Source organism: Silurus meridionalis, chromosome 5 (genome assembly GCF_014805685.1).
Source record: "Silurus meridionalis isolate SWU-2019-XX chromosome 5, ASM1480568v1, whole genome shotgun sequence".
NCBI lineage: Eukaryota > Metazoa > Chordata > Actinopteri > Siluriformes > Siluridae > Silurus > Silurus meridionalis.
The window spans coordinates 12,665,677-12,679,963 of record NC_060888.1 but is presented as its reverse complement, the minus strand read 5'-3'; positions in this window follow the sequence as shown (position 1 = coordinate 12,679,963).

Sequence of the window (14,287 nt, the reverse complement as noted above, 5' to 3'; positions counted from 1 at the left end):
ACTATGACTGAGCTGAATTCCAGAGGGCCGTCATTTGATGGTCAGTAGCTCCAGATTTGGTGTGCAGGAGCGTGAAAGGGGAACGATTATCGCGCTGTCGCACCAGTGGTTGTTCTCCATCAGACACTCCACCTCCTCCTGACTTCCCCGACAGTGTTCTGTTCATGCGGTAAACCGAGAAAAACTCGGCTGGCTGAATGGTGTGGTCCGGTACTGCTGGGTTCAGCCATGTCTTGGTGAAGCAGAGAAGGTTGCAGTCCCGAATGTTCCTCTGGAACTTGACCCTTGCCCTGAGGTCATCGAGCTTGTTTTCCAGTGACTGGACGTTGGCTAACAGGATACTAGGTAATGGAGCGCAGTGTGCGCGTGCCCTCAGCCTGTTCCTGATGCCAGCTCGTTTCCCTCATGGATGCCGGGATGGGTCGTGTCCTTTGTTCTTCCTCAGGATCTCGCTCGGCCAGCATGGGTCCGGGTTTAAAAACGGCGAAAGGTGAGTGGATTGTGCACCAATAGATATTAGTGGCTTTGTCATATCTAATGATGTCCATCTTGTGTAGGTGGAATGGTAACTAAGTAAATAAAAATATAAAATAAACACAAAAAGATAAACATAGCCGGAGCAGTCGTGACCTCACTGGCGTCACAGGGAACCTCACTGGCGTCATCTTGCTCAGTTTCACTCATGATAGCTTCAGATTCTTGTTCATAAATGACAGTAGTGGAACCTGATGTAGCCCACCAACCTAAAGATTTTATGTGTTGTGAAATCTGAGATGCCATTTGGTACATCGTGGTAGTAAAGAGTACTTATTTAATTTAATATCCTGGTCATTGTCCAAGACCTTTGTCATGAACAAGTCTACACAAACTGCATCTCAGTGTGGTACAGCAGCTGCACAGCTTCAGACTGTAAAGCCCTTCAGAGAGTGCTGAAAACCGCCCAACAAATAATCAGTATGAACTACCCACCTTGGAGAACATTTTTTTTAAAATGCTGTTTGCAAAGGTCGAGGGGCATCATGAAAGATCCCTCTCACCCCAACCACGGACGCTATCATTGTCTCAGAGCCAGAACAAATAGACTGAAAAATAGCTTCTTCCTGTGGCTGTTTCTGCACTGAACAGCTGATATGGTGTTAACAATCACCACTGCACTCTCACTTTTCTTCTGTGTTTTGCACTATTTTGCACCACTTTAAAATCATGCATCCTTGCACCATATATATACAGTGGAACCTCGGGTTACGAACGCCCCGGCATACGTATAATTCAGGTTACGAATCGCAGTTCATAAAAATTTTTGCCCCTGGTTACGAACAATATATCGGGATACGAACGTCGCTCACCAAAAAATCGCAGGCAAGTTGGTTGTTTTTGCTCTATCCACGCAGCTCGTCACATCAGTTAGCGTCCTGTGTCCCTAGCGAGAGCATCGTGTTACTTATCTGCTTGAAGTTTTCCCGGCGGCAGCGTAACAACTCGTTAGTTGATGCTCGTGGAATGATGAGATGGACAACATTAGCCGATGCATAACCGCTTTACTTGTTTTTATGAAGATAGATTAGCAGGGTTACAGTCTTTTCAGTACAATACCCATAATGAATTTCACTCTGGACTTCAATACCAACTGATAGTAGCCTTAAAGAAACAGCTCTCATTTTCCCTCTAATGCAACAATTGTCTCAGCGTTCGTGTTAATAACACTGTCTTTAATATTCTATAATATAATATATAATAATATATAATAATATAATATATAATAATATATAATAATATAATATAATAAGATTCTCCTTCCAAACAATAACTCTCCCTCCTCCCCCTTCTACGAACGTCGTCTCCTGCAGCGAGTCTTCTCAAAGGGAAAGTACCCGGTAAAGATCTTTTCCTCTTTTGTATGTTTTTATGTGGTATAATTTTAATATAACATGTTAAAAGTAAATAATATTAGTGAATATTGGCTTTATTTTTATTTAAGTAATATTTTTGGTTGTCCAGAACGAATTACCGAAGTTTCTGTTCATTATTATGTGGAAATTTGTATCGGGATACGAACTTTTCAGGTTACGAATAAAGTACCGGAACGAATTAAATTCGTAACCCGAGGTTCCACTGTATATGTATATGTTCATAATGACATTCCTTTTGTACAGCTATATCTGTCATACCACTTCATACTGTATCATACTTATATATAAAAAAAAAAACACTATATATATATATATATATATATATATATATATACCCTTATTTAGTTATATGTACTGTATATTACTACACCTTCTGTATAACCTCATAGCCTTATTTATTACACTGCCACTTGTAAATAAGCTATCTATGCACTTCTGGTTAGATGCTAACTGCATTTCATTGGCTCTGTACATGTACCTTGCACAATGACAATAAAGTTGAATCGAATCGAATCTAATCTAATCTAATCTAATCTAATATTCTATTTGTTTTCTTTTTTTTTACCATTTTGTATAAACACTGGAGACTGTTGTATGTGATATTCCCAGAAGCAGCATTTACTTAAGTTTTGGGAGAGGAATATGTCCCATATGTGGCTAATAAAGGAGTATGCAGTTAGCATTGCAGCTTTTGAACTGAGCATTGATAAAAAGAAACATGATCCCTTTCCCTTATAGTCTGGAGGACATGGTGTCCATGATTTCCAAAAAGAAATGACCACAGAACTGTTTCCTATTTAGGCATAGTACATTTTAAATGAGCTTTTTCCTGGAGAATATAGCGGCATTTCTGGATCATGTTCACGCATTCCTTCTTCTTTGCATGCTAGAGATTTAACCTGCTTTTAGAGATGACATGACAAACTGTTCACAGACAATGATTTTTGGAGGCCATGTAGTGATTTACATTACAGAATCATGACTGTTTTAAATGCAGTGCTACGGGGGCTTAAATATCACAGGCATTCAACACTGATTTTCACTTTTGCCCATTTTGCACAGAGTTTTCTCCAGATTCTTTAATTTCTTCTGATGATATAATGTACTGTCAATTCAAAAATTATTTTACTGTTTTGGTGAATATTTTAATTTGTTTCAAATTTATGTTATCCAGAACATACATTTTAAACACAATATTTCACAAATTCATGAAGCTCTGCCCAAATTTACTTTTGAGAGTTTATTTTTACTTAAATTCAAAAGCTTTTATGCATCACCTATTGTTCGTGGGTTTTAATCAGCCCATGCTGCTGGTGCATCAGTCTTTTCAGCATGCCTCTCAACACATAGCTGAACTGACTCTCACACCATTATTATGTTCATTTCTCTTCCATTAAAATAAACAGAGACCCAATAGATTACAATAGATCCCTCGTTCAAATGTATCACTCACAATTTTAAGATTAAAACCTACTTAGTTTGCCTCTGAACAATTATGTCAGTAAGTAAGCTACTGTGTTACTATTAAAAATTCTGAACAAAAGATAAATATATATTAATTCATTTTCATTTTTATTAGTATAGCGCTTTTAAAAATAAACATTGTCTCAAAGCAGCTTTGCACAGATAATGTGCTAATTATTAATAAGATGTACTTCAACCTCCCATCCGACAAACTTCAGTCATCTTGCCTCTTGCCTTTTCTGAATACCTTCTCCTTGACATTTAACAGCTGCCCTCCAACACACAAGGGAGGAAATGTCCTGGACCTGGTTTTCACCCGCCCTACTCCAGCTACAGACATGACTGCCACTCCACTTCCAATCTCTGATCATCACCTGGTTTCCTTTTTAATCACTCTTCCTATTCAACCTAAAAATAATTTACATGTCTCTCTTATCCGTCCTAACCTTCACTCTCTCTCTCCCTCCACTGTAACTTTCTGTAGTCTTTCATCTCTTCCTGACCCTGACTTCTTTTCCTCTCTACCCTTAGACGTTGCTACAGACTCCTTCCTCTCATCCCTTTCCTCAACCATGGACCTCCTTTGGCCCTTGACTACAAGACCCAAGAAGTCTTCTTGTCCAACATTGTGGCTGTCAGAAGTTTTGCGCAGCAGTCGACGAGAGCTCAGATCTGCAGAGAGGAAGTGGAAAAAAATCACAACTTGATGTAGACCTCTCATCGTACCGTGCACTCCTGACTAAATTTTCTTTGCAGGTGACTTCTGCCAAAACTGCCTTCTACAAGGAAAAGACACTATATATATATATATATATATATATATATATATATATATATATATATATATATATATACCCTTATTCAGTTATATGTACTGAACCCAGCCATTAGGGGGGCACAAGCCAGTGCACTCTTAGTGCCGGGCACAAGCCCGGGTAAATGGGGAGGGTTGCGTTAGGAAGGGCATCCAGCGTAAAACATATGCCAAATCAAATATGCGGATCACAAATGACAATTTCATACCGGATCGGTCGAGGCCCGGGTTAACAACAACCGCCACAGGTATCGTTAGCCGACAGGGTACCGGTGGAAATTGGGCTACTGTTGGCCGAAGGAGGAGAAGGAGAGGAGGAAGACGTCTACAGAGACGGCAGGAAAAGGAGCAGTGTAGGAGAGTAGAGGTTCGGGTTGGTACATTAAATGTTGGTACTATGACGGGTAAAGGGAGAGGTAGCTGATATGATGGAGAGGAGAAAGGTAGATATGCTGTGTGTTCAGGAGACCAAGTGGAAAGGGAGTAAGGCCAGGAACATTGGAGGTGGGTTTAAACTGTTTTATCATGGTGTGGATGGGAAGAGAAATGGTGTAGGGGTGATTCTGAAGGAAGAGTACAGTAAGAGTGTAGTAGAGGTGAAGAGAGTTTCTGATAGGGTGATGATCGTGAAGGTGGAAGTTGAAGGATGATGATAAATGTCATCAGTGCCTATGCTCCACAAGTTGGCTGTGAGATGGAGGAAAAGGAAAGATTCTGGAGTGAATTAGATGAAGTGGTAGATGGTGTACCTAGGAAGGAACGATTGGTGATTGGGGCAGACTTTAATGGGCATGTAGGTGAAGGGAACAGAGGTGATGAGGAGGTGATGGGTAGGTATGGTTTTAAGGAGAGGAATGTGGAAGGGCAATTGGTGGTAGATTTTGCTAAAAGGATGGAAATGGCAGTGGTGAACACGTATTTTAAGAAGAAGGAGGATCATAGGGTGACGTATAAGAGTGGAGGAAGGTGCACACAGGTGGACTATGTGCTATGCAGGAGATGCAACCTGAAGGAGATTGGAGACTGTAAGGTGTTGGCGGGGGACAGTGTAGCTAGACAGCATCGGATGGTGGTCTGTAGGATGGTTTTGGAGGCGAAGAAGAAGAGGAGGAAAGTAAGGATTGAAAGAAGAATAAGATGGTGGAAACTGAAGGAGGAAGAGTGTAGTGTGAGGTTCAGGGACGAGGTCAGACAGGGTCTTGGTGGTGGTGAAGAGGTGCGGATGATTGGGCAACTACTGCAGGAGTGATGAGGAGGCAGCTAGAAAAGTACTTGGTGTGACATCTGGAAATAGAAAGCAAGACAAGGAGATGTGGTGGTGGAATGAGGAAGTGCAGGAGAGCATTAGGGGAAAGAGGTTGGCAAAACAGAAGTGGGATCGACAGAGTGATGAGAAAAGTAGACAGGAGTACAAGTAGATGCGGCAGCAGGTAAAAAGGGATGTGGCGAAAGCCAAGGAAAAGGCATATGAGGAGCTGTATAAGAGGTTGGACACTAAGGAAGGTGAAAAGGATTTATACCGATTGGCCAGGCAGAGGGACCGAGCTGGGAAGGATGTACTGCAAGTTAGAGCAATAAAGGCTGGAGAGGGAAATGTGTTGACTAGTGAGGAGAGTGTGTTGAGAAGGTGGAGGGAGTATTTTGAGCTGCTGATGAATGAGGAAAATCACAGAGAGAGAAGGTTGGAGGATGTGGAGTTGGTGAAGCAGGATGTAGATAGGATTAGTAAGGAGGAAGTGAGAGCAGCGATTAAGAGGATGAAGAATGGAAAGTCGGTTGGGCCAGATGACATACCGGTAGAAGCGTGGAGATGTTTAGGAGAGATGGCATTGGAGTTTTTAACCTGATTGTTTAACAGGATTCTGGAAGGGGAGAGGATGCCTGAGGAATGGAGAAGGAGTGTGCTGGTACCGATCTTTAAGCATAAGGGAGATGTGCAGACCTGCAGTAACTACAGGGGAATTAAGTTGATCAGTTACACCATGAAGTTATGGGAAAGAGTAGTGGAAGCCAGGCTGAGAGAAGAGGTGACCATCTGTGAGCAACAGTATGGTTTCATGCCGAGTAAGAGCACCACAGATGCCTTATTTTCTTTGAGGATGTTGATGGAGAAGTATAGAGAAGGACAGAAGGAATTGCATTGTGTATTTGTGGATTTAGAGAAAGCGTACGACAGAGTGCCAAGAGAGGAGTTGTGGTATTGTATGAGGAAGTCAGGTGTGTCAGAGAAGTATGTGAGGGTGGTGCAGGACATGTATGAGGACAGTGTGACGGCAGTGAAGTGTGCAGTAGGTACGACAGACTGGTTCAGGGTGAAGGTTGGACTGCATCAAGGATCGGCCCTGAGCCCTTTCCTGTTTGCAGTGGTGATGGACAGGTTGACGGACAAGGTCAGACAGGAGTCTCCCTGGACCATGATGTTTGCAGATGATATTGTGATTTGTGGTGAGAGTAGAGAGCAGGTTGAGAAGAGCCTGGAGAGGTGGAGATATGCGCTGGAGAGAAGGGGAATGAAAGTTAGTAGGAGTAAGACAGAGTACATGTGTGTGAATGAGAGGGAGGGCAGTGGGTGATGCGGTTGCAGGAGATGGGGTGGAGAAGGTGGAGGAGTTCAGGTACCTGGGGTCAACAGTGCAAAGTAATGGAGAGTGTGTTAGAGAAGTAAAGAAAAGAGTGCAGGCAGGGTGGAGTGGGTGGAGAAGAGTGACAGGAGTGATTTGTGATAGAAGGGTATCTGCAAGAATGAAAGGGAAAGTTTATAGGACTGTGGTGAGACCTGCGATGTTGTATGGATTAGAGACAGTGGCATTGAGTAAAAGACAGGAGGTGGAGCTGGAGGTAGCAGAGCTGAAGATGTTAAGGTTTTCGTTGGGAGTGACGAGGATGGACAAGATTAGAAATGAGTTTATTAGAGGGACAGCACATGTAGCATGTTTTGGTGACAAGGTGAGGGAGGCGAGATTGAGATGGTTTGGACATGTGCAGAGAAGGGACATGAATTATATTGGTAGAAGAATGCTGAAGATGGAGCCACCAGGTAGGAGGAAAAGAGGAAGGCCAAGGAGGAGGTTCATGGATGTGGTGAGGGAAGACATGCAGGTAGTTGGTGTGATAGAGGCAGATGTAGAGGACAGGGTGGTATGGAGAAGGATGATCCGCTGTGGCGACCCCTAATGGGAGCAGCCGAAAGAAGAAGAAGAAGAAGATTTAGTTATATGTACTGTATATTACTACACCTTCTGTATAACCTCATAGCCTTATTTATTACACTGCCACTTGTAAATAAGCTATCTATGCACTTCTGGTTAGATGCTAACTGCATTTCATTGGCTCTGTACATGTACCTTGCACAATGACAATAAAGTTGAATTGAATCTAATCTAATCTAATCTAATCTAATCTAATATTCTATTTGTTTTCTTTTTTTTTTACCATTTTGTATAAACACTGGAGACTGTTGTATGTGATATTCCCAGAAGCAGCATTTACTTAAGTTTTGGGAGAGGAATATGTCCCATATGTGGCTAATAAAGGAGTATGCAGTTAGCATTGCAGCTTTTGAACTGAGCATTGATAAAAAGAAACATGATCCCTTTCCCTTATAGTCTGGAGGACATGGTGTCCATGATTTCCAAAAAGAAATGACCACAGAACTGTTTCCTATTTAGGCATAGTACATTTTAAATGAGCTTTTTCCTGGAGAATATAGCGGCATTTCTGGATCATGTTCACGCATTCCTTCTTCTTTGCATGCTAGAGATTTAACCTGCTTTTAGAGATGACATGACAAACTGTTCACAGACAATGATTTTTGGAGGCCATGCAGTGAAGTTTTGCGCAGCAGTCGACGAGAGCTCAGATCTGCAGAGAGGAAGTGGAAAAAATCACAACTTAATGTAGACCTCTCATCTTACCGTGCACTCCTGACCAAATTTTCTTTGCAGGTGACTTCTGCCAAAACTGCCTTCTACAAGGAAAAGCTTGAGGCCTCTGCTCAAGATCCTCGTAAGCTTCACAACATCTTCTCCTCTCTACTCAACCCCCCTGCTGCACCTGCTCCATCCTCCCTGACTGCTAATGACTTTGCCTCCTTCTATGATGAGAAGATTAAGAAAATCTGCCAGACCTTCACTTCCTCTCCAACAATGACTAAACAACACAGCCAACAATCCCTAACAGAAGATGAGATACTGCAAGTCATCCGATCTTGCAATCCCACCACCTGTCCTCTGGATCCAATCCCTTCAACTACGCTCCAGACCATCACGCAAGATCTCCTGCCCTTCATCTCCACAATCATCAATGGGTCATTAACATCTGGCTATGTACCAACTACCTTCAAGCAAGCAAGGGTCATTCCTATCTTGAAGAAACCTGCTCTGGTTCCATCAGACATCAACAACTACAGACCGGTATCACTTCTCTCCTTTCTTTCTAAATCTCTGGAACGCACTGTTTTCAACCAACTGTCTGTCTATCTCTCACAGAACAACCTCCATGATCCGAACCAGTCTGGGTTCAAAGCGGCACATTCCACAGAGACGGCCCTTTTGGCTGTTTCTGAGAAACTGCATGCTGCTCGGTCAGCCAAGCTGTCATCTGTACTTATCTTCCTGGACCTTTCAGCAGCATTTGACACAGTCAACCACAAGACACTTTTGTCAACCCTCAAGAGCCTTGGTATCTGCGGAACAGCATGGAAATGGTTTGCTTCCTACCTGGAAGGTCGCTCATACCAGGTAACATGGAGGGGATGCACATCTGCCCCGTGCAGACTCACCACTGGTGTCCCACAAGGCTCTGTACTTGGTCCCCTCCTTTTCTCCCTCTATACCCACTCCATTGGTGAAGTCATATCCTCACATGGGTTTTCTTATCACTGCTATGCAGATGACACTCAACTCATCTTTTCTTTCCCTTCATCAGATACCACAGCTTCTGCTCGGATCTCAGCATGCTTGTCAGACATATCTTTATGGATGAGTGCTCACGAACTAAAACCCCAGCAAAACAGAACTGCTGATCATCCCAGGTGATTCATCCCCAGGTCAAGATCTCCAAATAACACTCCATGACTCTCTGCTCTCCCCTTCAGCCACTGCTTGTAACCTTGGGGTAACTATGGACAATGAACTGTCTTTTTTCCCACATGTCGCTAATGTTGCTCGTTCTTGTCGAATTTCTTCTCTATAACATCCGAAGGATTCGACAATTTCTGTCCATACAGACTGCCCAGGTGCTTGTTCAGTCTCTTGTCATTTCAAGACTTGACTACTGCAACTCTCTGCTGGCAGGTCTTCCCCTGAATGCTATTCGTCCACTGCAAATGATCCAAAACGCAGCTGCACGACTTGTGTTCAATCAGCCCAAGTTTTCCCACATCACCCCACTGCTGCGCTTCCTTCACTGGCTTCCAGTAGCTGCACGTATCAGATTTAAAACACTGATGCTTGCCTACAAGGCCAAACATGGACCAGCACCATCTTACCTCAGTGACCTCATCACATCTCGCACTGCACCACGCTGTCTGAGATCCTCCAGCACAGTTTGACTGGTACCTCCTTCTCTCAGAATGAGAGGTAAGTACACTTCAAGGCTCTTCTCTGTTCTGGCACCGAGGTGGTGGAATGAGCTTCCCCTAGATGTCCGTACAGCAGAGTCCCTAATTATCCTCAAACGATGACTGAAAACCTACCTCTTCCTGAAATACCTAAATTAGCACTTTCCAAGTTTGTAGAATTCGAGTTATATTTATATTAAGTTTGTAATCTTGCGTACCAGTGTAGATTTATTCATTACTAAAGACTCAAAGCACTTTTGTACGTCGCTCTGGATAAGGGCGTCTGCTAAATGCCACAAATGTAAATGTAAATGTACTTTATAAGTGTAAGTTTATCCCTTATGAGCAAGCCAATGGCGACTGTGGCAAGCTGAAACTCCCTGAGATGGCAAACTGTAGTCCTGAATCAATGTAGCAGACTGTTGACATTAACTACAGTCCAAATCCATCCTCAAAGCTCCCGTTGTTACTCCGGAATTTCATAAAGCCACCCAAGGCGGTGATGAGAAACCATCCACAGCTGCACAGTGGACTCCAGTCGAAGAGAACACTATCCAGAGGCAGGCCTGAACGAAGTGGGAAGATCCACAGAGGGAAGAGGGGCAGGAACAGTGGTCACTGGAACCTCAGGGCCATGTTTAACTCAACCGAGAGAGAGAGAGAGAGAGGGAGAAAGCGAGAGAGAGAGAGAGAGTGGGTGACAGGAAGAAAAGGATATGGATTATTATGTGTCCTTATTGCTGTATGAAATATCACTGTGCAGTTTGGACTCCGGCAAGATTCACTATGGCAGGATAGCTAAAAGGGAGAACCAGAACACCTACATGATGGATCTCTGGGATAAGAATTCTCAGAAAGTCTGTTTTAGTAACCTGATTAACATTAAATTAAATAGGACTGAATGCACAGCCAGCACCTCTGATCTAAAGATAGGATTGTTAAATATTAGATCTCTCACGTCAAAAGCGCTTACTATAAACGAAATTATTACCGACCAGGAGTTTAAAATAATGTGTTTGACAGAAACGTGGATTAAACCGAATGAATATATAGCATAAAATGAAACAAGTCCTCCTGGGTATAGTTACATACACCAACCCCGTCTAAATGGCAGAGGAGGTGGAGTCGCAGCTATTTATAATAATAATCTAAGTGTCACACAAAAGACTAAACACAAATTTAATACATTTGAAGTTCTTTACACCAACATAAAATATTCAGTGTCCAAAAGCAGATCCAGTCAGTCAATTCCATTCATTATTATTTATAGACCCCCAGGGCCCTACTCTGATTTTCTCATGTTGGTGACTTTAATTTTCATTTTGATAATCAGGAAGACTCCTTAAGAGCAGCAGTTGTGTCCATTCTAGATTCAGTTGGAATTAATCAGAATGTTATAGGACCCACTCATAGTGGTGGACACACACTTGTTGTTTGTTGTTAACATTTGGTTAAAAAATAAACAATTTAGTCATAATTCCACAGTTTGAAGCTATTTTAGACCATTATCTCATCTCTTTTAAAATCTGCCTGTCATTGCATTAGTACCTCACCACGTTACAGTGTTAAGCGTACATTCACGTCAGCTACAGCAGCACATTTTATCAATAATCTTCCAGAAAATACAATAATAAATAGATCTCCGTCTGACCCCGCAGAGCTTGACTGAGCCACCTAGAATCAACATTATGCACAGTGGTATAATGATCATACGCGCACCTAAAAACAGACCACTCGGAAATTAGAATGTAAATGGCGTCAAACAAAATTAACAGTATTTCAAATAGCATGGAAGTGTCAGGAATCCACCTGCCACGCCCCCTTCGGCAGCTGTCAAAGCTCCGCTCTCGCTGAAGCTCCTGGCTTCAATTGTGCACACCTGAGACTCGTTTGGCACTCATCCCCAGCTCCTATATTAACCGCTCACTTTCACACTCTCACTGTCCGTTATTGTTGGTATGTGATGGTGTTTGGTTCATGTTCATTCACGTATGTGGTGTTGTCGCTTATTCTTCTGCGTTCCTTTCCTCTCGGGCTCCGCACTCTCTCCATGGCTGCACTTTCTCTCCAAAGTGCACCCCGGATTACCCCTATCCATCCATGCATTCATCCCTGGATACTGTGGACCTCGGATATCTCATTTGGGGCTATTACTGGGTTGCTGTGTGTTTGTTTGTGTGTTTCACTACTTTCATTAAACCAAAGCGAACTGTGCTCCGGCTTCCGCCTCCATTCGTTCGCCGCATAACAGGAAGGAGAGCCTCCTAAATTATAGAAAATCTCTTAGTGCTGCTGGATTATCATATTTCTCCACCCTCATAAAAAATAACAAGCATAATCCTAGATTTTTATTCAGCACGGTAGCAAAATTAACAGGAAATAAAAGCACTGCACTAACATGCACACACAGCAAAAACGGCAGTGTACATTTTACTCAAATTGAGTCAAATTCAACACTCCAAAAATGTACATATGACTCCCTCCGTTTTGGAGTTAAAATAACACTTCTGAAAGTGTTGAATATGTACATTGCTTTGAGAGTAAATTTGTACACAGTAAGAGTTTATAAGTACACCCAACATAAGTGTATGTATATCCTTTCAGTGTTATCTTTTACCACTAGTGTTAAAATGTAAACCCTTGTAAGATTAAATACACACCACAGCACGTGTTAATAATAAATTACTAAATATTAACTATGAATGCTAATTAAGTAATACTGATGACTTATTCTGTACTAATATACACAATGATCAAACAAACATATATAGAAATGTTTTTTTTATTTCTGAAATATGAATTTTGAAAGTTGCAAATAGTTTTTTAAAGAACATGGATTATTTCAGAAATCCAAGACATTCAACACGTTGAACACATTGCAATTTTAAATTCAAAACACTTGAAAGCATAACTTATGACACAAGAATGACAACTTATACACAAATATATATATATATATATATATATATATATATATATATATATATATATATATATATATATATATATATATATATATATATATATATATGACTGGAGTATAAACTGTAATATTCCATCAATACAAAATAAATTATAAGATCATTTGTATGCATTAACATACCATCATAAGACATGTTTTTAACATGTAAAACCAGTTGTCAATTGAATTGGATTTGTAATTACATTTTACATTTATAGAAATATTTTCCAACAAATGTAAAGTGCAAGACTAAACATCTTCATGCACAAAACAATGCACTGGAACAATATACAAATGCGGTTCATCAAAACCATATGACGCTTGTAAATCAAATGGTCTGAAAAAAGGAATATCCTCTACTCTTAACAAACCAAAAACATTTTGTTCTCTAACATGGTAAACATGAAGATGCTCAACAAAACCAATAGTTTCAAAGTCCTTAGTCACCAAAATATTTTGGTCATCTATTAGAACAATATCAGTAATTTTGCTAAAAATCGGTAGGTCCTTCTCCATTTTAGTGCAAACCAGTAAATCTGTATGATATTCAGTTCCAGAATGTCTTAACCATGAAGTTACTGTGATGTCACAATCCAAATTTGGATACTTTTTAAGAAAAATGTCTCTGTATGGTACATCCTCAACCTCTAATGTTTTTAGGGGCCCATATTCAACATTTCTAAAGGGCAAACTTTCCCAATGATACGCAATTGCATACTGATGTTTTAACGCGAGAGACTTTGTGATGTTTTTGAAATTTTTTACACTGTTTTTAAAAAACTTGTGCTTAGCCTCAAATCTCATGGTCCATACATGGACTAACGGACCAATCTTGCGTATGCAACGTGGATAATGTAACATGTAATGGTGTTTAGGAATGAAATTCCTCTGTGGATATAACTCTTTAAAAAGCCTATGATGATCTACAATAAGGTGTTTTAAATAGTAGGTCATACCTTCTGTGATTACAGGAGAAAACACTATATTTATAATCTGCAATAACAAAAGTAGTAAGTGCCAGTGCTTATTTCCCTCACAAACAATGTCTCCAAATATCAAAGGAATATTTCGAATTAAACAGAATGTCTGAATGGCATTCAGTCCAATTCCATTCCCTGCCTGATCCAGGTTTAATCTAGTAGGCCGATTTTTCCTTTCCAAATATCCATAATTAAATGAATAAATTCGGTTACATATGTCTTGTCTGGATATAATTCCAGACAGATACTCAAGTAATTTCATTTCATATTGTCCAACACCCTCAAGGATGTCGCATTATATCTGGAGCGTAATTGTCACAAATATGAAAATATTTCAAGTCATTGAGCAGACATGCGTTTAACACCAAAAGACGAAGAAATGGTAGGGTCTGCTAACAAATCTGCATAGTGCTGTTCTTGTAAACCTTTGTTTCGTAATACAACATTTGTGTCATCTTCGCTGAAAACTGACTGTGATGTTTTCTTGTCTATTAGACAGAACCGACAGAAATAATGGGCACTGAAAGATTCCATAAACCCAAGAAGTGTATGCATCCCTAAATTATCCCCTGTAACCTGGGCAACTGTGCCAAACAA